The sequence below is a fragment of the Ursus americanus genome, chromosome 4 (genome assembly GCF_024610735.1).
Source record: "Ursus americanus isolate L20-20 chromosome 4, mUrsAme1.1.p, whole genome shotgun sequence".
Lineage (NCBI taxonomy): Eukaryota > Metazoa > Chordata > Mammalia > Carnivora > Ursidae > Ursus > Ursus americanus.
The window spans coordinates 64,531,170-64,555,976 of NC_142130.1; the positions used below are offsets into that span (position 1 = coordinate 64,531,170).

The following is a 24,807-nucleotide window of genomic DNA, read 5'->3' on the forward strand; positions in this document are numbered from 1 at the left end:
ATAAAAATTTATTTAAAAGTTTATTTAAAATCACTAGCTTTGGGTGCCTGGGTGGCCCAGTCAGTTGGACGTCCGACTCTTGGTTTCGGGTCATGATGTGGTCTTGGCGTCATGGAGCCCCACAGCAGGCTCTGGGCTCAGCTCAGAATCTGCTTGCGTTTTTCTCTCCCTCTCCCTCTGCCCCTCTGGCCCCCAATATCTCTCTCTCTCTCTCTCTCTCAAAGAAATAAATAATTTTAAAAAGATAATTAGCTTGAAGGTGCTTTCTATAAATACATATACATAACACATGGTGTAATATATGTTGTATTTGTGGTATAAAAGTATGAGTTTTGATAAATCTTGTTAAAAAGGAAAAATAGAAGAAGACATGCATGCACATTCATCAGTGATATACTATCACAAGGGCCTGAGCATGTAGTCTTCGATTGGTATGAGACTTTATATTAGGATCCAATGCAATCAATTTTCGGTAGTTTTACACTATGAACTTAATTATTACTCTAAGGCTACCACAGACCCATCAATCAGGTCAAACAGTATTTAGTGGCAAAATAACCAACTGTGCTAACTCAGAGCTGCCGCCAGTAAATATTTTCTGAAACCACATTTTATGATGTCTACATGTATTCATAAACTCAAGCCCTTTGTTTAACCATATTTATCCATAACATTTTATTAACACCAATGAAGTATTATTAGTAGCATAAAAGAATACCCATTTGTTCTTAAATTGATTGTATTTTTGACATTTCTATTTGTGTCCCAGAGACATTAAAATAAGCTCTAGAAAAAATATTTATAATCTTTTTACAAATCTTTAAGAAATTTCTTTTTTTTAAGATTTATTTATTTTAGAAAGAGAGAGAGAGAGCACAAGCAGGAGGTGCAGAGGGTGAGGGAGCGAGAATCTAAAGCAGACTCCATGCTGAGCGCAGAGCCCACCGCAGGGCTCCATCTCATGACCCTGAGATCACAAGCCAAGCTGAACCCAAGATCAGATGCCTAACCAACTGTACTACCCAGGCACTCCAAGCTTGAAGAAACTTCTAAAAAAGGAATCATTCTTAATGTTTAAGTTATATAATTTTAGTGCACTTATAAGGAAAATAAAAAAGACCATACTGTTAAGTAGGTAAAAATATTAATCATAAGAAAGTAATTGTCCATGTAGAACAGTAAAGTCGTATTTATAATTCAATCTAATTTTGCCAGATAAAACTTTCCCCTTCATTTCGGAAATTTCAAAAGAGACCCACAGGAACTTCACAGTTTAAGGTGCTTCCTCTAGACAGTTTATTGACAAGTAGGTGCTTTTAAATCAATACAATCAGATACGTGATGGGATACATATGATTTTTTTAGTGTGTGTTTTTATTTTAATTTTTTTATTTGAATATAGTTGGCACACAATGTTACATTAGTTTCAGGGATAGATGTGTTTTTTGTCTGTCTGTCTGTTTGTTTGTTTTTTCCCACTCATCCTCTTACCCACTTTCCCTCTGGTAGCCCTCTGTTTGTTCTGTATAGTTAGGAGTATGTTTCTTGGTTTGTTTCTCTCTTTTTTTCTTTGTTCATTTGTTTTGTTTCTTAAATTCCACATATGAGTGAAATCATATATTTGTCTTTCTCTCACTGACTTATTTCACTTAGCATTATACACTTCAGCTCCACCCATGTTGTTGCAAATGGCAAGCTTTCATTCTTTTTTATGACTGAATAATATTGCATTGTATGTGTATACATACACATTTTCTTTATCCATTCTTCTGTTGATGGACTCTTGGGTTGCTTCCATAGTTTGGCTATTGTCAGTAATGCTGCAATAAACATAGGGATGCATGTGTCCCTTTGAATTAGTGTTGTTACATTTTGGGGATAAATGCCCAGTAGTGCAATTACTAGAGCATAGGGTAGTTCCATTTCTAACTTTTTTAGAAGCCTCCATACTGTTTTCTACAGTGGCTGCACCAGTTTGCATTCCTACCAGAAGTGCATGAGGGTTCCTTTTTCTCCACAACCTCACCAACACTTGTTGTTTCTTGAATTTGATTTTAGCCATTCTGGCAGGTGTGAGGTGATAGTTTTGATTTGCATTCCCTGATGATGAGTGATGTTGAACATCTGTTCATGTGTCTGTTGGCCATCTGTATGTCTTCTTTGGAGAAATGTCTGTCCATGTCTTCTGCCCATTTTTAATTGGATTATTTGTTTTCTGGATATTGTGTTGTACTTGTTCTTTAGGTATTTTGGATACTAACCCTTTACTGGATGTCATTTGCAAATATCTTCTGTTTAGTAGGTTGTCTTTTAGTTTGTTGATTGTTTCCTTCACCGTGCAGAAACTACTTATTTTGATGTAGTCCCAATAGTTTATTTTTGCTTCTGTTCCCGTTGCCTCAGGAAACATATCTAGGAAAATGCTGCTCTGGTCAACATGAGAGAAATTACTGTCTATGCTCTCTTCAAGGATTTTTAAAGACCTCACATTTAGGTCTTTAATCACTTTAAGTTTATTTTTGTGTATGGTGAAAGAAAGTGGTCCATTTTCATTCTTTTGCACGTAACTGCCCAGTTTTCCCAACACCATTTGTTGATAGACGTACTTTTATTGCATGAGCATGGAAACTAATCTAGTGGAGCTCTTGGAAAAGAATTCCTTTTGGAGAAGGCTTTCCAGATTTAATAAAAATACAGAATGAATAATATTTTAATATAAGCATGTTGCAGATAGTACATGGAACATACTTGTGCTAAAATATTACTTCTTGTTTATCTGAAATACAAATTTTACTAGGCATCCTGTATTTTTTTCTGGCAACCTATTGAGGAGGTGAGTCAGAAGTTGAGTTTGGAAGAAATAAGATAAAGGAGATGTGGGGCACCTGGGTGGCTCAGTTAGTTAAGCATCTGCCTTCAGCTCAGATCAGGTCATGATCTCAGGGTTTTGGGGCCCCTTGCTGACAGGGGGTCTGTTTCTCCCTCTCCTTCTCCCCCCCCCCCAGCTCATGCTATCTTTCTCTCTCACTTGCTCTCTCTCTCTCAAATAAATAAATAAAATATTTTTCTTAAAAAAGAGAATGTGGATCCAAAGAATTAGGAGACTACACATTTCCTAATGGAAGTAAAACACAGAAATTCCACGATGGAACTTACTCTGAGTAGACAGCAAAATGTAGGAGTGGGGAGTAGCAAGTGATGATGGTGGAGACCAAATGAGATAAATGCTCCTTATGCCATGGGAAAAAAGTCTGAATATTTTGCTGAAGGTGTGGGGTTAAGAAATCAGGGGAGAAATATACTGGTATTTGGAAGATCATTGTAACTACAATGAAGACAAAGGAATTAAGAAGACAGTGCAGTCACAAATGAGCCTGAAACATAGGGGGAAAAAATCATGTGCAAAAATGATGCAAGGTGTTTTAAGGGGGATAGAAAGAAAGGAATATTTATTTATTATATAAATATCAATTAGCTCACCTCAATTACAAACTTTATTGTAGAATAATAAAAGTGAAAAGAAAATGAAGAATCTTATCTAGGTTTCTTATTTTGGCAAAAAAAGAAGAAATGTTGCCATTTACTGAGCTTTGAAATGCGGGGTAAGTGTAGTGTTGAGAGGATGATAATGACATGTCTTGGACATGTTGGATTTGAGATGGCTGTACAATTTCCAGAAGAACTGCTCAGTATGGAGTTGTACATAGGGCCTGGAATTAGTAGTAGGAAACTAATACTTGCTGAAGATAAACATTTTGGAGCTATTGGCATGGAAATGGTAGTTGAATTCATGGAAGAAGATGTAATGATTCACCATGTATGTGTAGTGTGAAAAATTTCCATCAAATAGTGTACTCCTTTATATGGAAGTGTTAAATCACTATATTGTACACTTGAAACTAACATTAGACCATATGTTAACTAACTGGAATTTAAAAAAAAAAAAAGGTATTCACACAGGAGGCTAAAAAAAAAGATAAAAATAAAAATTCACGGGGCACTTGGGTGGCTCAGTCGTTAAGCATCTGCCTTCCACTCAGGGCGTGATCCCAGTGTTCTGGGATTGAGCTCCACATCAGGCTCCTCCGCTGGGAGCCTACTTCTTCCTCTCCCACTCCCCCTGCTTATGTTCCCTCTCTCACTGGCTGTCTCTCTCTCTGTGTCAAATAAATAAATAAAATCTTTTAAAAATAAATAAATAAATAAATAAATAAATAAATAAATAAATAAATAAAAATTCAAGTCCTATGATATAAAAAACAAATCTATAAGACAATGATTTTACAAACATCCTTTACCTCATTTAATTTTTTAAAATATAAAGAATGAAGGTATTGTATGTTTAAAGGAATAATCTGTATACAAATATCTTAATATCCTATCAAACAGCCTTACAAGGTAGATGTTATGATTCCCATTTTCCAGATAAAGGAAATCAAATTAGTTGAGAATAAACAATTTGATCAAAGTTGTGCAGCTAGCAATAAAGCCGAGGGGCAGCAATATTAACTTAAGTCAGTATTGACTCCAAACTTATAGTGCTTTGATTATATAATTATGATTTTAATCTTTATAAAGACAACTCTATTAACAACATATTATTTGAAAAGCAATGCACAAATTGAAATAAAATTTTACCTAATGGTTGAATCTAAAAAAATTATTAATAATTCCTGAAAAAAATTGAAGGTAATGGTTTATATGTTATGTATACAAGGATGAACAATTAAATATGTCTACATTTAGTAAGACTAAGAAAGCACTAAGGATTCTAATTTTTCAAGTTACCAAATTTTTGGTCAAAGAATATTTTATGAGAAAAAATATAAGAATGAAGTTAATAAAACAAACTAAAAAGAAGCAAATATAAAGAAAATAAATTGTGAATTAAATAGCCAAAAGAAAATAACAGAAGAAATTCAAATATATCAAGATTATTTTAACCATGCTCACCAATGGAATTGAGTGATAAAACTTTTGATTAAGGTGTGCATTGGTCCTAATTTACATGGTGACTTCTTGGATTATATCTGTTTTTCTAGTATAATTACTAATAGCATCTTTTTTTTTCAATGTAATGTCTTTTTTTTATATATGTTATGTTAGTTCAAAATATTGTATGTTAGATGATAAGTTGTATGGTCTCCTCACCCATTGCTTTTCCAGAGTCAGGATATAAGGCAATAAGATATTGTCACACAGCAATATTAGAATCCAGTTCTCTTTCTCCCTCCCTCCACATTTTCCCATCTATCAATGGATTTCACCAACACAGAGATTATTTATCTGTATATCTAATATCTCTATCTATGTAGGTACTTCTCTGTCTATATTTATCATTTATTATTTCCTCTCTCTTGTAGCTTAATATTGCAGTATCAGTAACTATACGCTGCTCATAAGCTAAGCTAACGGCTGGATTTTCCATGCATCATTTCTTTTAATTTTTGTAGGACCATGGATTTTGGTGGTATATTTAATTAAATGATCAAGAATTGGCACTCAATGGTTTAATCTCTGATGACTGTAAACATCCTAAGGAGAAAAGTAGGTCCCCAGTCTGTATGAGCATCCATGTCCTCACAAGAGTCTCAAGAAATTTACCTTTTCTTTGTGTCTAATGAGAAAAAAAGAAAGGAGAAAAAGGGGATGCCTTGTAAACTCCTTAAGAAATAAAGTAGTTCTTAATAATTGTACCCAGCTCTTTGAAAGATATGATACAAAGACTTGCTGAAATTTCATATATAAACACCAGAAATATAATCAGTGCTTAACAATTCCTCCATGCTCTATATGGCTGAATAGACACTTTGGTGTAATGTTTGACTGAAGAGTATTTGTCCTTGGAGGCATTAAGCAAGTATAGGGAGCATTTTTGATTATCTCAGTGATTGAGGGATACTGGTATTTAATGAGTTGTCAAGGAATGCTGCCTGCAACTGTTCCCACACAAGGATAATTACTTCTTGTTTCATATGTGCTTTTAATGTCCTACCAGCCAGTCACAAGGATAAACAGCATATTTACAATGTACTTCACCTGGAATTTAACTTTCTTTGCATATGAATACAATTCCTTCACAGTTTTAAGATACAATAAATTTCCAGGAAATGCAAATACTAGTAGAGTGGAAAGAAGATTTTAATTTGTTTTGTTCAAGAATTTAGAGTTATTCTCAATTTTTAGTACTAGACCATTGATAGTAAGTCCTCTAGTTGTATTTGATTTTCCAATAAAGGATATTTGTAGCAATCAACTTATAGTGCATGTATCTGACTACTTTACCACGTCTTCTAATTTTGTCATTCCTGAATATTTACATATTGAAATGCATGTTATTTTATCATAAATGACTTTCCTCTTATTTCTCCTTGTATTATACTTATAGTATTATATTGATCTTTTGAAATTATATTTACAGATAGGTTATATTATCTATAAATTTCATTTCAGAGTAATAAAAAAGGCATTAAAATTATTTTTTTAATAAAAAGATGTATTGAGTCTGTGAAAACTACTTTCTCAGAGGAATAGAGGAATCTCTCTGGAAGGATACTGGAGATTTCTGACTCATAAACCTTATAAGTTCTGAGGAATTTACATCATAACAAAACTTAACATGGAAATTAACTTGTCACAGCATACTCCACTGATGGACTTGGTTATTTTGTTAAAGGGCTTTGGACATTCTGATTATTGCTGCTCACACTCTGGATATTCAAGGAGATGGGTGGATATCTTTGAAAAGCTGGGACATCTCTCAACATTATCTACATCATGACACTGTGCAGCACCATGCATATACCTTCTTCAGGACTGAAGAACTTATCCAAACTTTTGAGAAGGTTCTTGTCTGCTATCAATCCTCTTTAGGAATTGCCAAAACTGGAGATTACTTTTCTTACAGACATGTCTTTTGCCCAAGCAGTCTGTTTTCATTGACCTCTAAACACAGAGTCTGCAGTCTCAACTTCCTCACTCCAAGTTAGGAACACTTTAAAGAGCCACCTTAGTTTTGGCATTACCTGTAGTGTCCACAGGTGGCTTGCATCTGTATCACAAGTCTTACTCTCTATTCAGTCTTTCCATACTCCCTTCTTCCCATGAATATTGATCTTATGAACATTAAACTGATTGTTAGCCTTAGCTTTCTGGGGAAGCCAACTATGACACTCAGACTCTGGGTATACAGGCATGTTTGGGAAAGAATTATAGGTATATGAATATTGAGATAAATATGTAGGGAGGTGGATGGATGGATAAATAGATGATAGATAGATGATAGATAGATAGATAATAGATGATAGATAGATAGATAGATAGATAGATAGATAGATAGATAGATAGATGATAGATAGATCATCATTGTTAAATTGATCTAAAGAGTCATATCATTTAATCACTTCATACTGGAGATGTGAAAACAGTTACCTAGTCTTATGTTACTCTTCTAGAGTACTATGCCAGTGAGTGGCAGAAATCCAAGGGTCTAAGCCTCCAAACACTCAAACCAGGGCCTTCTGCCACACAGTGCTGTGACATTTAAATCGACAATATTACTTAATTCTTTTTTTCAGTACTTAATTACTTTGGTTAAGTGTCTTTACTGTTTCTCAGCTTACATCGCTACTCTGTTTTCTTATTATCCACTATATTTGTTCATGTGCAGATCTTTTTTTTTTTTTTTTTGTCATAGAGAGAGAGAACATAAGCAAAGGGAGTGGCAGGCAGAGGGAGAAACAGGCCCCTTGCTGAGCAAGGAGCCCGATGTAGGACTTGATCCCAGGACCCTGGGATCCTGACCTGAGCCAAAGGCAGATGCTTAACAGACTGAGCCACCCAGGCGTCCCATGTGCAGATCTTTTTGATAATTTGTTGCATATAAGGTTGAGTCATTTTTATTTAGTATTAATAATTAATAATTTATTTATAACTAACAATAACAATGAATGTATTATTTTATTAATAATACATAAACATTTAATAATGTATTATTATTTAGTGATGATTTTATCCCTTAAAGGGAGATATACTAAAAATTATGTATGCCTAACCTCACTTTCACCTTTCTTTCCTTAGAGATGATCTACCTCATTGTAAACACACATTATAATTGTGTGTTATATGATATACATTAATGTAATAAAATATACTTCATAAACTTTTACAACCGTATATCCCAATTATTTTTGACTTCAATTTTTCATTTTAACCTCATAGTCTAAAGAAAGTATTAGTTTTCCCTGTTCCTAGGCATTTTTGTATATACTCTTCTTGTCTCATCTCTGTTTTTTAATTTTTCCCATCTGACTTCTTTATTTCCTATGTCATTAAACAAGAGACTACTAGAGGGTTGCCCTTTATCTTTTCATTATCTATTGGAAATGGAAAGACAAAAACCATAACCACCAAAAACAACAACGAAAAACAAAACCAAAAGAAGGGAAGGAAAAAAAGGTAAATGGAGGTTTTTGTAATGGTCTGTGATATAGAGAAGCACTTGAATTCTGTCATTCTGAAGGTTTTCCAAAATTATCTGCTCATTGCAATGCAATATCTGTGTTTGCTCTTAATTTCCCATCTTTTATCATGAAGCTTATGCAAATATATGCATATTTGAGAACGCATCAGACAGGCCTTTGGTAATGCCTGTTTTCTTCTCTGTATAATTTCCAGTAATGTATCTAGCTAGAAAAATAAAAATTAATTATTAAAAATGCAATAATGAGACCCTTCAGCATTAGCAAATATTGAAAGAGTAAATTCATCTAATTGATAGACTGTCTGGCAAGGGCATGTGCTATACATGGTTTTGGGATTACACAATGGAGTATTATTCAACCATATTAAAGAAGGAAATCCTACCATTTGCTATAACTTGGATAAAACTTGAAGGCATTATACTAAGTGAAATAAGTCAGACAGAGTAAGACACATACTATATGATATCACTTATATGTAGAATCTGAAGAACCAAACCCATAGAAACAGAGAGTAGAGTGAGGGTTACCAGAAGCCAAGGGATAGGGGAAACGGGGAGATGTTGGTCAAAGAGTACAAACTTCCAGTTATAAGATAAGTAAGTTCTAAGGATCTAAGACATAGCATGGTGAGTATAGCTAGTAACACTATATAATATACTTGAAAGTTGCTAAGTGAGTAGTTCTTAAATATTCTCACCACAATAAAGAAATAATAATTATGCGAGGGGATAGAGATGTTAACTAATACTGGTGTGGTAATTATTTTGCAATATATGTGTGTCAAATCAATATTGTATACCTTAAACTTACACAATGTTAAATGTCAATTATATCTTAATAAACCTGGAAAAAATATGCTTAAAAGATAAGCATGATAAATGTATAAATTAGCTAAAATCAAAGAATATAGGACTTTTTTTAAAGGAAAAGGTAATGTGATTTTTTCAAAAAAGTGTACCAGTGGGTTGAGGGAAGGAGCATGCTGGCCATGTCGTCTGTCCTGAGCAGAGGTCTGAGATGAGGCCAGGTCTGACCAAAGCTTGAAAGAAGCTAATGGGGCTCTTTGTGGCACGGGGAAGAGGACTGGGAATGCCCAAAGTAGGACTGTATTCTGTTGGCACCAGAAACTATCCACAGCCACAGGCAGACTGAGAGACAGGATGGTGGGTGGCCCTGCTCTGTCTCCACTAGAGCAGTCTGGGGAGAAGCTTGAGGCAGAAAGCTCCCTGCAGGTAGTCACTTGAGTGTGATTCTCAGATTCACAAATTTCCTTTGCCCGTCTAGCCCCCTGTAAACATAAGAATGGGCTTCTGACTGCCAAGTTCCTCAGGACAAACAAAATAATAATAATCTAACAAATAATTCAAATATTTTAATTTATACAATTTTAGTATCTTTTATACAGCCTCAGTATGTATCTTATATTAATTTCTTCTTTTCCAACCATCATTTCTCTCATCTCTCATAATTTTATACGTGGATAATTTTCTTTTTGTCCCTAGTCTGTTTCCTATTGAATTCATTGGCAAAATGGTGTTAGAGGAATCATGACACTGTAGCTTTATAAGCACTTGTTCATAATTCTTCATTTTTTTAAATTTGTTTTAGAATAACTTTCCTAGGCATTCCAATTTTAGAAGAGTCTGGCCTCAAACCTATTTTGTGAAAAATAATTGTAGTCTTATATATTAAATTAATATTTAGTGAAAGTGATTCAGCTCTAAGTAGCTTAAATTGGAAAGGGAAGTTTATTGGCATATATAACCGTAAATTATAGAGAAATAGCTAGTTCAGTATAGTTTGATGTAGTACTCAATCATTACCACCCAAACTTATCTCTTGTGCCATTCCTGCTGAGTTAACATTGTTTTCTATCTGATTAATTTTTTGCTTAAAAAAATGGCTATACTAATAACAAAATTACTATTGGCAGTTACAAGTGCTACCTACATTGTCACTGGTATTTTTCAGGGAAAAACAGAATTGTGTCCAAGCAGTACCAGAAAAAAAAAAGTCCCATTCACCTTATTGAATCAGTTTATGTCATATACTCACAAACTAATCACCACCATGGCCAAACACAGACTATCCTTAGTGACTTAATCCAATTATTACTAAGCACCTTAACCATGAATGGAATGAATTCCATATAAATCTCATGACTGAGAATTTGAGGAGAAGCAATTTTCCCAACGAAAATTAGAGTTACTTTTATCAGGTAAGGATGCTGACCAGCAAACAATGGATATACATTATTTCCTACATTAACTCTATTTCAGTCCTCCCAATACTATCTACCCATTGCCTCTTGAAGATTCCATAAGTATATTCACCCTTATGCTTTATTGATTCTTGCTCTCCCCTCTTAATGTTTTGAAATCATCCTTCTTACATAGCCTAACCTCAGCTTTTCTGATTTGTCATGCAGACTTCTGAATGGTTGCAGTTATTTGATAATATTTTAAGTATATTTTATTTCCCACTTTCACCATTATTTAACTTGTGTAAATAGCCAATCCCACATAATTAAAGTTTAAAAACCTAAGAAGAGGGAACCTGAATTGTTTTGACACTTTCCAAAATATTCAACTTTATGCAACCCTGAGAAAATTGATACCCAGAAAAGACCCTAATTTGTTTTATCAATTGGAATTATTTCAGATGCCAAAGGAGATATAGAAAGGGTTAAATTTTATTAAATTATTCTCTTGTTTGGGCCCATCAATATTGTATTTTACACCACACATGAAAAACATTAATAGAATATTACTTTAAATAAAAATCTTCTCTTGTGGTACTATTACAAAAACATTTCATTAAGGTTAACAGTTACCTTAATATTTTTTTAATATTTTAAAAAAATTTTCAGCTTCACTGAGATATAATTTACATGTACCATTATATGAGTTTAAGGTATTTGATATACTTATATGTTGCTAAATGATTGCCATAACACCATTAGTTAAGACTTCTATCATCTCACATAATCACTATTTGTGTGTGTGTGTGTGTGTGTGTGTGTGCGCGCGCGCGCGCACGCATGTGTGGTAAGAACATTTAAGATCTATTTACTTAGCACCTTTGAAATGTATGATACCACATTGTTAACTATAATCAACATGCTGTACATAGATTCTTAGAACTGATTCATCTTATAACTGGAAGTTTGTACCTTTTGACCAAGATCTCCCCATTTCCTCCACTCCCAGCCCCTGACAACCACCACTCTGCTCTCTGTTTCTATGAGTTTGGTTTATTAGATTCCATAAATAAGTGACAGTATTTGTCTCCACCTAGCTTATTTTGCTTATCATAATGCCCTCAAGGTCCATCCATGTTGTTGCAAATGGCAGGACTTCCCCCTTTATTACAGATGGATAATATTCCAATATATGTATATGTTATACTTTCTTTACCCACTCATCTGTTTATAGACACACTGTTTCCATGTCTTGATTATTATGAGTAATGCTGCATTGAACTTGGGATTGCAGATACCTCTTCAAGATAGTGATTTCATCTTCTTTGGATATAAACCTGAAAGTAGGATTGCTGTATCATAGGTTTTTAGGTTTTTGAAGAACCTCCATACTGTTTTTCATAGTGGCTGTACCAATTTACATTCCTACCAAGAGTGCTAAGGTTTTCCTTTTCTTCACATCCTTACCCACACTTGTAGTCAGTCTCTTATCTTTTTGATGATAGCCATTCTAACAGGTGTGTTTGTCATTGTGCTTTTGATTTGCATTTTCCTGATGATTAGTGATGTTGAGCATCTTTTTATGTACCTGCTGGTTATTTTTATGTCTTCTTTGAAAAAAAAAATGTCTATTCATTCCTCTGTCCATTTTTTATTTCAGTTGTTTGGTCTTTTGCTATTGTGTTACATAAGTTCATTGTGTGTTTTGAGTATTAATCCCTTACCAGGTGTATGATTTATAAATATTCCCTACCATTCCATAGACTGCCTTTTCATTTTGTGGATTCTTTCTTTTGATATACAGAAACTTTTTATTTGACATAGTCCCACTTATTTGTTTTTGCTTTTATTGTTTATGCTTTTGGTGTCATATTAAAAAAATATATTGCCACGACTAGATATCAAGGAGCTTTTTCCTTATTTTATTTCTAGGAGCTTTCTGACTTCAGTTCTTGTGTTTAAGACTTTAATCCTTTTTGATTTGCAAATGAAACGGAGACCAGAAAAACAATAGAAAAGATCAATGAAATTAAGCTGTTTTCTTTCTGAAGAGATAAACAAAATTCACAAACCGTTAGCCTGACTAAGAAAAAAGAGAAAAGACAAAATGAGAAATGAAAGAGATGTTACAACTGATACCATAGAAATGCAAAGATCATAAAACACTACTATGAACAATTATATGCTAACAAATTAGACAACCTAGAAAACAATGGATTAATTCCTAGAAACATTGAGACTATCAAGACTGAATCATGAAGAAATAGGAAATCTGAACAGAGCAATTAGTAAGGAAATTTAATAAGCTATAAGTAATAAGAAAATCTCCCAACAAGAAAAGGCTAGGACCAGATGACTTCCTTGTTTAATTCTACCAATATATTAATATAGATTCAAATATACTCAACAAAATATTAGCAAACTAAATTCAACAGCACATTAAATAATCACACACTCTAAGCAAGTGGAATTTATTCCTGGGATGTAAAGATGTTTCGACCTACCCAAATCAATAAATGTGATATATCACATTAATAGAATGAAAGATAAAAACCTTATGATAATCTCAATAGCTGCAGAAAAAGCATTTGACAAAATACATTCATGACAAAAATCTAAGCAAATTGAGTATAGAAGGAACATACCTCAACATAAAAGCCATATAGGACAAACACCAGCTAACCTCATACTTGATGAAATGTTGAAAGCTGTTCCTCTAAGATCAGGAATGGAAAAAGGTGCCCATTCTCACCACTTGTATTCAACATAGTACTGAAAGTCCAAACCAGAGAAATTAGCTAAGAAAAAGAAATAAAAGACATGGTAAATGAAAAGGATGAGGTGAAATTTTCTTTATTTCCTGATGACATGATGTTGTATATAGAAAATCCTATGATTCTACCAAAAAGTTATTAGAATTAATCAACAAATACAATAAAGTTGTCATATGAAAATTAGTTGCATTTATATACACTATCAAAATATCTAAAAAAGGAATGAAGAAGACTATCCTATTTATAATAACATCAGAACAATAAAATATAAAGGAATAAATTTAACCAAGAGTTGAAAGATCTATAACATAAAAAGTACAAGATTTTGATAAAAGAAATTGAAGAAGACACAATAAACGGAAAGACTTTCTGTGTTCAAGGATAAGAAGAATTAATATTGTTAAAAGGTCCGTACTATCCTAAGCCATCTATATATGCAAGTGTAATCCCTATCACACTCCAATGTGGAATTTTGGATATTCGGTTGTGGTCTCTATCAAAAAGTTAATGATATTTTTCACAAAAATAGAAAAAAAAAAATCCTAAAATTTGTACCCATAGGACTTCAAAAGACCCTGAATAGCCAAAGCTGTCCTCAGAAAGAACAAAGCAGGAGGCATCACTCTTTCTAATTTTAAACTGTACTACAAAGCTGTAATGATCAAAACAGTATGGTATTCTCATAAAAACTGACACATAGAACAATGGAACAATATCAAGAACCCAGAAATAAACCCCTGCACATACTATCATCTAATATTTGATGACAGAGGTAAGATCATTTAACAGAGAAAGGATAGTCTCTTCAATAAATGACTTTGGGGAAACTGCATGAAAAACTGCAAGTGAATCACTATCTTATACTATCTTATACTATTCACAAAAATTAACTCTTACTGATTTTTAAATAGATTTCTAAAAGGAAGGGTAATGTTTTCTTGTTGGCCATTGGAAAATTTATGTTATTAATAGATTTAGTATATAGAAACAAATTACTCTAAAATATAACATATGATATAGTTATATAGTAAGAAAGAATAGATTGAAGCATATCCCTCCTAAATTAGTAACATATAAAGTCACAATATCATATCATTGCTATTTTGTCATTACTGAAATTGTAGGTTGCTCAGGAGTTGGAATACTACTAGTAGGAGGACAATAACATCATTACAAAATTAAAATTAATTGGCATTCTTACAGAATTAATAGAAATAAGTATTAGTTGTTGACTTTATACAAATTAATGTCAAGGGAATTAAAAACATTAATAATGAAACAATGAAACAGAGTTGAAATTATTAATCATTACATGTGAGAAATGATATATTCTGTAAAATTAAATACAGATATATACCTTATATTTATATTTTGGAATACTTATGAAAACAACTGTATTTTGTATATTTATATTTGATCATAGGTGTTTCCTTTAGTAAAAATTTTCATTCAGATACAATCTGTATACCATAGAATAAATTGCTTGATAGCAAAATTATTTTCCAGTTAAGAGCTAATATTTTCAGAATATTTTCACATAACAATAGCTCTGAATGTAGAATGAACTGAAGGAAATGAGAGAAAACACTACTGTACAACAGAGATAATTTTACCCAAAAAATATAATTCAAAATCAACTAATTGTTCTTTTTACCATTTTTGAGTACCATTTTCCCTTTCTCTCAAAACAATTGGATTTTTAGTTTCAGTGATAGCAAATATTTAAACAAAATCACTATAAATTTAATATAGGAATGTATCAATTGTCCATCTCCACAAAAACAAAGCAAAGCAAAACTATCATCTATAACAACAGAAAAAGAAGTTGTCAGTGTCAGCATGCTTAAAAGTTAACTCCAGAGGAAACTGGAAAAAAAAAAAAAAGAATTAGCACAGATATGTGTAGTAGCTTAGTGCTCTGTAAATGCTTTATATTTGTATTTTATAATATTTACATATACCAGTATGTGAAGATTGTTACTACCCATATTTTTCAGGCGAGTGCTCAAGCTCAGACAGGTTAACAATATGCCCCACGTTATATATCCCACATATGGAAGAGGTGAGCCTCAGGTATTGAAGACTGAATAAGAAAGCCTATTATATTTGCTTTTATCAATTTGGAGATAGATCAGTGTCTTCTGAAAGATCTATAACTTTCAAAAATGTAAAATTTTAACTTCATTGTTTCTTAGAAGGAAACTAACTTCTACATATAGTAAGTGTTCATATATGTTTATAATAGGATTTCTCGTTTTTAAAGATATTAAAATTATCTTAATACATATACTGATTGAAAATAGCTACTGAATTTTTGAAGGAATTTATATTGCCGTTAATACAAATTGTATTATCTTTGACTTTGCATATAATCACAAAGATTATAGTATTTATAAAAATCTCTTTTCAAAAAAAATCTTTTCAATGGTAATAGTGTTAGTTAACAATAATGTTTGTGTGTCATTCATATAGAACAATAATGTTTAATTGCCTTTAGACAGATTTCCTTTTGTATTGCCTTGGATAATTTTGAACTGGTATCCTGGTCTGAAGCTATTCCTGTAATGTACTATTTGTATAGACATAGACATTTCTAGACATTTGCATAGACGTGGCCAGTTTCCTCAATAGATCTATTTTACGTCTAACATCAAAACACAACGTGTCGATTAACATATCTTTTGTTGATCAGAGGCAATATATGATATCTCAGATCCCAATTTCTGTGCATGACCAGCAACTGGCAGCCCATTACTTTTCTGTATATTTCATAATTTTAGTGTAACTGAGTGGCTGATGTCCAATTTCAAAGATACACATTACTCAGTGTAATATTTGATGAGGTGTAAAGTATTTGCCAATGCCTGATGATTGAGGAAAGTGCAAATACTGTTATACTACATATTCTTTCAAAGAGGTCTACAGTGTAGTAGTTTGAGATAGAATGGAGATGTATAATCACTGTCAGTAGTGTCAGTTTTTTAATAATGAAAGACTACATTGAAGATGTTATGAGGTATAGTAATTAGAAAATTCATTCTGCATCTATTGATAAGCCATCTTTCTTTTGTAAGTAGAAGCGATCCTAGAAATTGAGGTATCTAAACTTTAATTATTTCAGGAGAAAAAAGAAACTAGTGAGAAGCCAATAGAGAACTCAGAAGAGAGTGAAATTAGTGATGCGCTAATAAAATGTATGCTAATTTATATGCTTTAGGTATAAATTTCTCAAACCGTGTGAAGCACTGTGAACTTCAGTACATGGGCACGTTTTCAAAACTCTAAAGAGAACCCTAGAAATGGTTACAGTGGTTATCAGTAAGTTTTAAGTCTGAAAAATGTATGATTACAGTAGAGAAGTCTAGCTAGATTAGGGTTTTAATTCTATCTCATTAGCATATATAGTTTAATATGACTTACATTCCTCTATCTTTAATGTTTAAGGAAAATTTTTTGGCAATAACCAAGGATATTACCAAGACACTGCCTTCTTGCCTCTGCTTCCTCTTTGAGGGTGACAATAGTGAGTCCTGGTAAAGTCGTTAAGATTTCCCCTACAACTACTTCTGTGTATAAAAACCCAAGGATCAAGCTTTAGGGAAAACTGAAATTACTGAGATTATTTCTGCCCTAATGCCAGTGAAAGCTGGAAGATAAACTTTCTGATAAAAAGCAATTGCCAGGATTCTTTGTTCTAAATTAAAGGAATTTCATTCCAATACTTTAGTTCATCGCATTAAAATCTATACCTTATACTCTGAAGACTCCACTGAGATTTTAGAGTACATTTTACTTTTGAGTGATATCAGTAAGAAAATAATCATTTTGCCTTTGTAAAGAAAATAGACTGAAGGAAGTTATGAATTCCCTTTCTGCTGTGAGTCTTAAAGTGATATCTTCCTAAGTAGCTAGGCAGATTTCAAAAACCCTGGTGGACATGGTTGACAAAGTTGTCCACATGGAAATAAAAACACAATTTGCTTAAATTGTTTTTGAAGAAACCGAATACATATAATGTATATTATATAATACTTGTATATCACAATATGTATATATCATATAATGTGTAATATATACACATAATATATAATACATATTGAATATATGCCTATATATAATTTATATTATATATAATAGAAATCCACATATTATCACTAACATTAAAATAGAATGTTTGAGTACAGCTGATCCAACTCAGGGGGTGCCTTAGAAGATATCCTGTGTTCAGTTTTCACCTGTCTCTAGCTCCTCTGTAATTAGCTAAGATTTACTGTGTGAAGGCAAGGGGTATTGTCAATTTGACTTTTTAATGTCCAATGGAATCTATTTTAGCCTTAATGTTTTCTATTCAATTAACGAATACATGAAAAATACTGTATATGAAAGTACTGTTTTTCAAAAAAATAACTAGAGCAGAGATAAGCAAAGTTTTTATGGAAAAAAAATGGTAAATATTTGGAGTTTGAAGAACCATAAAGTCTTTGTCGCAGCCACTCAGCTCTATCATTATAACACCAAAGCAGCCATAGACAATATATTACAGATATGGATGTGGCTATGGTCTGATAAATCTTTCTTTATAGAAACAGGCACTGGTCTGGTTTTGACCCCATGGGTCATAGTTTGCCAAACCCTAACTAGATAATAAATTCCAAGTTTATGTGTGTGTGTGCATATCTATGTATATGTAGGTGAATAAATAAAAAATGTATAATGGATGTGTGTATATTCATATATATTAAAAATTTATATAGTATATAAAAATAAAGCATTAATAAATGTTTGTACATAATCAATCAATAATAAGTTGTTTGAATAATGAACAGCATGAAAAGTTGGAAACATGTATTTGTTATGTATAATATATATTTATGTATTATATAAAATATAATGATACATTTGACTGTGTATTAAATAAACCCCAGCATGTGCTAAATAAAAAGTGAATAAAGAGAAAAGAACTAGGAACAGACTTTAAAACAAAGATGAGTATAGATACCAAAAGATTTCATAATAAATATAATGGTATTTTTATAATAAATTAGTATTTAATAAAAACATACTTTTATTTAAAAAAAAAGTATACTACTTCTAAAAAAGTAAGAGATTGGTGCATCAGAGTCTCTGTGGTGTGTTTATTGGCTTGAATTAACATAGTGGCCCATCATAGCTCTGCAGCATTAGGGACAAAGTATTTGCACATTAACTTCTTCTAGTATAGCATATTCTTAGCTAATTATTCTGGTATATAGGCTCCCTCTGTTGACTTTGGACTTTGATATTTCTTCTAAGTGTTTCTGAATCTTGACCAAGTAGTGCTGATACTCTACTTCCTTGCTTAGTTGCAATTTAGATTGGATTCATATACATTTTTTTTGAACCATAATTAATTAAGACTGGGTGGTGTCCTCCACTCCTTGGGAATATGACCTAAATGATAGGCTGTCTCCTTGGTTTTATAGCTGGGAAAAAAAAATCTGTAGAAGGTTTCTTGTTTCAATAATGTGTACAAAACTTAAAGTATTGTCCCAGGGGCTAATCAGATCCTCCCATGGTTCTAGGCTTCCTCAAGGTAGGTGGTCCATGAATCTGTGTCCACACTTCAGGACAGTTTTTCTACATTCTTATTTATCGCATGTGTTTAGGTATGAAAGTGTATTTTAAAAGTAGTAGACTTTATTTGAAGGATGCTTTTGGAAGATCATGGATTGTCTGGATTGTGATATTTATTGTATATGGCAACATTGGATCATAGTAATCCAGAATTAGAGTAGAAATGAATAATTTTAAGCTATGTAAATGTAAAGAGTGCCAAGGTCTAGAAATGTTTTATTTATTTATTTATTTTTTTGCTGAGGGTATTATTGTACTGACCACTGTGCAGATGATCTTATCCCTATATTTGTTTCCAACTGTTATATGTGCTATTTTATCCATACTTCAAACAACTTAGTCCTGATCAAACACTTAAAAATTTGTGAAATAATCCCTTCCTCAAAGATTGCAACTCTAAATGGGCTAGCCTAGCTCATCTTGATGGCATTAGTAGTGAAAGAATTGTTCAGACTCCAAGACAGTACAAGACCTGACCTTAAATACATGACAGACATCTCCATTTATCATTTTATTATTTGCCATTAATAAAACATTATCAACTTGATAACACATAATACACTTTTCACGAAATGAAGTATAATGAAACATGCTAATATCACTTTAAGTGCTTAAACTTCACTATTTCTACATTCCAACTATAATTCCTTGCTTTCGATTCAGTAGTCTCGGTTATTATTACCCCTTTGACAGTCTGACCCTGACATTCTCAATTTGACTTATATTCTCAGTTCACACCTCCAGCTTAATGCACATTATGTTTCAGACTATCCTCTGACTACTCTTCAACCCTTTGGTTTTCCTCACCGTTTCCAGATCCAATATAGGTAATGGCACCAGCACTGTGATCTGATCTAAGGAAATTTCTTTTGGGTTATGTCTTTGATATTTTCTCTATCATTTTGTATTTCATGGCTCCTTTGGTCTGCATAATCATGATAACTATTAGACATCCACATCATAGTACAAAGCATATCAATGGAAAATACCAAAGAGTGGCAAGAAGATGGCAAAAATCATCCTAAGAGAACTCTCAACACGTTTTAGGTGCCTTATTGGTACTAAGGCAATATCTACCTAAAAGATTTTTTAAGATGTTGTGGAGGCCTGCCAGGGCAGGTTACCCCAAAATATGTCACAATGGCATAATGATTATTTTGAACTGAAGTTACTTTTTTTGTTTTTATTTAAATTCTAGTTAGTTAACATATAGTGTAATATTGGTTTTGGAAGTAGAATTTAGTGATTCATCACCTACGTATAACATCCAGTGCTCATCACAAGTGCCCTCCTTAGTACCCATCACCCATTTTACCCCTCCCCTGTCCACCTCCCCTCTGGCAACTCTAAGTTTGTTCTCTATATTTAAGAGTCCCTTATGGCTTACCTCCTTTTCTCTCTCTCTCTTTTTCCCTTCCCCTATGTTCATCTGTTTTGTTTCTTAAGTTCCACATATGAGTGAAATCATATGGTATTTGTCTTTCTCTCACTGCCTTATTTTGCTTAGCGTAATACACTCTAGTTCCATCCATGTCATTGCAAATGTCAAGATCTCATTCTTTTTGATGGCTGCATAATATTCCATCATATATATATATATATATATATATATATATATATATATATATATATGTATGTATTTAACCTCTTCTTTATCCACTCAGCAGTGGATGGACATTTGGGCTCTTTTTGTATCTTTTGGGTAAATACCTAGTAGTACAATTACTGGCTTGCAGGGTAGTTCTATTTTTAACTTTTTGAGGAATGACTGCACCAGTTTGCATTCCCACCAACAGTGCAAGAGTGTTTCCCTTTCTCTGCATCCTTGCCAACATCTGTTATTTCCCATGTTGTTAATTTTAGCCATCCTGACGGTTGTGAGTTGATATCTCATTATAGTTTTGATTTGTATTTCCCTGATGATGAGTGATGTTGAGCATCTTTTCATGTGTCTGTTCGCTATCTCTATGTCTTCTTTGTTTTTTTGTTTGTTTGGTTGGTTATTTTTTAAAGATTTTATTTATTTATTTGACAAAGAGAGTGAGAGAGCACAAGGAGGGAGAGCAGTAGAAGGAGAGGGAGAAGCAGTCTCCCCGCCGAGCAGGGAGCCCAATACAGGGCTCAGTCCCAGGACTTGGGGATCATGATCTGAGCAGAAGGTAGATGCTTTACCATCTGAGCCACCCAGGTGCCCCTATATGTGTTCTTTGGAAAAAATGTCTATTCATGTCTTCTGCCCATTTTTTTATTGGATTATTTCTTTTTTGGGTGTTTAGTTTAATAAGTTCTTTTTTTAAAATATTTTATTTATTTATTTATTTGACACAGAGAGAGCATAAGCAGGGGAAGCAGCAGGCAGAGGGAAAGGGAGGAGCAGATCATGACCTGAGCTGAAGGCAGATGCTTAACATTCTGAGCCACCCAGGTTCCCCTAATAAGTTCTTTATACATTTTGGATACTAACCCTTTATCAGATATGTCATTTACAAATATCTTCTCCCATTCTATGGGTTGTGTTTTAGTTTTGTTGATTGTTTCCTTTGCTGTGCAGAAGCTTTTTATCTTAATGAAGACCCAATAGTTCATTTTTGCTTTTATTTCCTTTGACTCTGGTGATGTGTCTTGTAAAAATTTGCTATGGCCAATATCAAAGAAGTTACTGCCTGTGTTCTTCTCTAGGATTTTGATGGTTTTCTGTCTCACATTTTGATCTTTCATTCATTTTGAATTTATTTTTCTGTATGGTGTAAGAAAGTGGTCCAGTTTCAGGGCACCTGTGTGGCTTAGTTCGTTAGGTGACCAACTCTTGATTTTGGCTCAGGTCATGGTCTCAGGTTTGTGGGATTGAGCCCTGCATTGGGCTTTGTGCTCTGTGCAGAGTCTGACTGAGGATTCTTTCTCTCCCTCTCCCTTTCTGCCTGCTCATGCTCTCTGCTCTCTCTCTCTGTCTCTCTAAATAAATGAAATCTAAAAAAAGAAAAAGAAAATGAAATGGTCCAGTTTCATTCTTTTGCATGTAGCTATCCAGTTTTCCCAACACCATTTGTTGAAAAGACTGTATTTTTTTCCATTGGATATTCCTTCCTTCTTTGTCAAAGATTAGTTGACTATATAGTTGTAACTGAGATGCAAAACTGACTGAATGTAATGACCACAAGGATGGAAGAAGCAGAGGAATGAATAAGTGACAAAGACAATAAAATTATGGAAAATAATGAAACTGAAAAGAAGTGGGAAAGAAAAATATTGGATCATGAATGTAGACTTAAGGAACTCAGTGACTCCATAAAGAATAGTAACATTTGTATCATAGGAGTCCCAAAGAAGAAAAGTGAGAAAGTGGCAGAAGGTTTATTTGAGCAAATTATAGCAGAAAACTTCTCTAATCTGGGAAAGGAAAGAGACATCCAGATCCAGGAGACACAGAGAACTCCCATCAAAATCAACAAAAGCAGGCCAACACCAAGACATATCATAGTAAAATTTGCAAAATAAAGAGATAAGGAAAGATTCCTGAATTAAAGTTACTTAAGAAAGAGCCAGTGTAAAAAGAACGCTCTGATCCCCCTTTGTCTCCAGAAAGCAGGAAATAAATCTGCCATGTGAAATGTACCATGTAAAAAGTATCTGGAGATAGAGAGACATCCTTATTGTCACAGACAGGGAATTCAGGGTTGAGGAAATCTATAAACAAACCTTGATGCTTTTACTAATTTACTATACTGACCCAAATTTTGTTTACTGATTGAAGCTGCCAAACTTAAGTTTTCTTTGTCCTGTCAATTTCTCACAGATTTATGTGGGTTTTTTTGTTAAGAGTTGCATGCCTTGGTCATTTCTTTGGGTCTCAGTTTCGTTACTGGGCTTCTGTGTGCATAAAATTAAACTTTGTTTTATTTTTTTCTCCTGTTAATCCATCTCATATCAATTTAATTCTTTGAACAGCCAAAAGAATCTTGAAGGTTAGAGAAAATTTTTTTCCTCTCCAACAATGTCAATGTTCCACCCGTTGTCTAAAGTGTAGAACAATGCTTTATTTCTGAGATACAAATGGGATAAAATGGCATCAGGCAGGGAAAATGGGAAATAATCACAGTGCAATAAGCAAAGAAACAATGTGTCCTTAGATTGATAGCAAAATACAATACAGAAGAGTTCAGAATGGGTAAAAATCCACAGATGTGTTGTGGTATCACAGATCCTGAGCTAAAGTGTGAAGTAACAAAAATGGTACTAAGTTGTAAGTCTTATGGTTGTGAATAAACCAATGATATACTTCCAGCTTTTGTCCAGACTAGGGAAGAATATTGGAAGCCTGGTAAATTTGTTCTACAAGGTAGATTATTCAGCAAATAGATTAAAGAACTGTGAAAGGAAAAGATAGATAAAATGAAGAAAGGACTTATAGTTTATTTATTTTTCTAGGTAATTTCATATCAAATTTAGTGGTGAGAAATGTTGACAAGCACTATAATGCAAAATAAACAAGACATAGCAGCCAGTTTTTCTGAGTAATTATCTCTCAGAAGATATATTTGGTGTTGATACTGAACGTTCAGAAGTGGTTCTTGGGGTTCAAGAAAGTCAAAGGCATCAAAGTCAAAGAGAATAGCGTGGTAAATTTCCTACTTACTTTTCAAACTTACTGCATATCATATTCAGTAAAATACTTGAAAATATGAGTTGTTCCTTTTTTAAATGTCTCATTTTAGTCAAATTTATCAATCCTGAATTTTCCTGCATAAAATATAACTTATTTCTTCATCCCTAAATTAAATGACTATAGAATTCCAGACTGCTTTGAAGATTGCTCTCAATTCTGCACTAATTTTTTTCCATGAAATTTTCCAAAATTGTTCTAGCAGTTTTTATATGTTCTTTATGTCTTCTAAACAGAATTTTCCCAGGTTTAACAGTTAACTTTTCTGTATTGTTAGTGTTTGTTTATGATCAGTGAAATAATTCTAAGGTTAAAATATTGCTGCAGGTTTTAATTTTTTTTAATTCTCTTTTCCCCTTTCATTACACCCTGGCATCTAATGGGTGTAAAGACAAACTATAAAGGTTGAATTGAGTTATAATAATCATTAAAATATTATTATATTAACTTTTATTCTTTATTTTTTAAATATTTTATTTATTTATTTTTGAGAGAGAGAGAGTATGAGCAGGGGGAGGGGTAGAGGGAGAAGCAGGGTCCCTACTGAGCAGGGAGCCAGATGTGGAACTCAATCCCAGGACCCCAGGATCATGACCTGAGCCAAAGGCAGATGCTTAACCAACTGAGTCACCCAAGCACCCCTATTTTAATTTTATATTTGAAAAGAAAGAAGACAAAGAAAGTTTCATTGGTCATATTTTTCATGCTCTAAAATGAGATAATGAGATGGTCAAATAAATATTCAAAGCAAATTTCACATATTAACAACCATTGCAGTTTCAGTAGAAATTTTTAAAAATATTTTTGACTATATTGACTGTATCATTTTTTAAAGTTGAGTGACATAAAAAGATATAATTTATTGCTGAAAGGTAGAAAATAGACCCCTAGGGGCGCCTGGGTAGTGCAGTCGTTAAGCGTCTGCCTTTGGCTCAGGGCGTGATCCCGGCGTTTAGGGATCGAGTCCCACATCGGGCTCCTCCTCGGCTGGGAGCCTGCTTCTTCCTCTCCCTCTCCCCTGCTGTGTTCCCTCTCTTGCTGGCTGTCTCTCTGTCACATAAATAAATAAAATCTTAA

At 33.2% G+C, this 24,807-nt stretch overlaps 1 pseudogene; it reads left to right on the forward strand.

The window, feature by feature from the left end:
* The first annotated feature begins 3,628 nt into the window (after window positions 1–3,628).
* LOC123784282 (E3 ubiquitin-protein ligase Mdm2 pseudogene) overlaps window positions 3,629–24,807 on the forward strand; it is a 98,940-nt pseudogene continuing 77,761 nt past the window's right edge.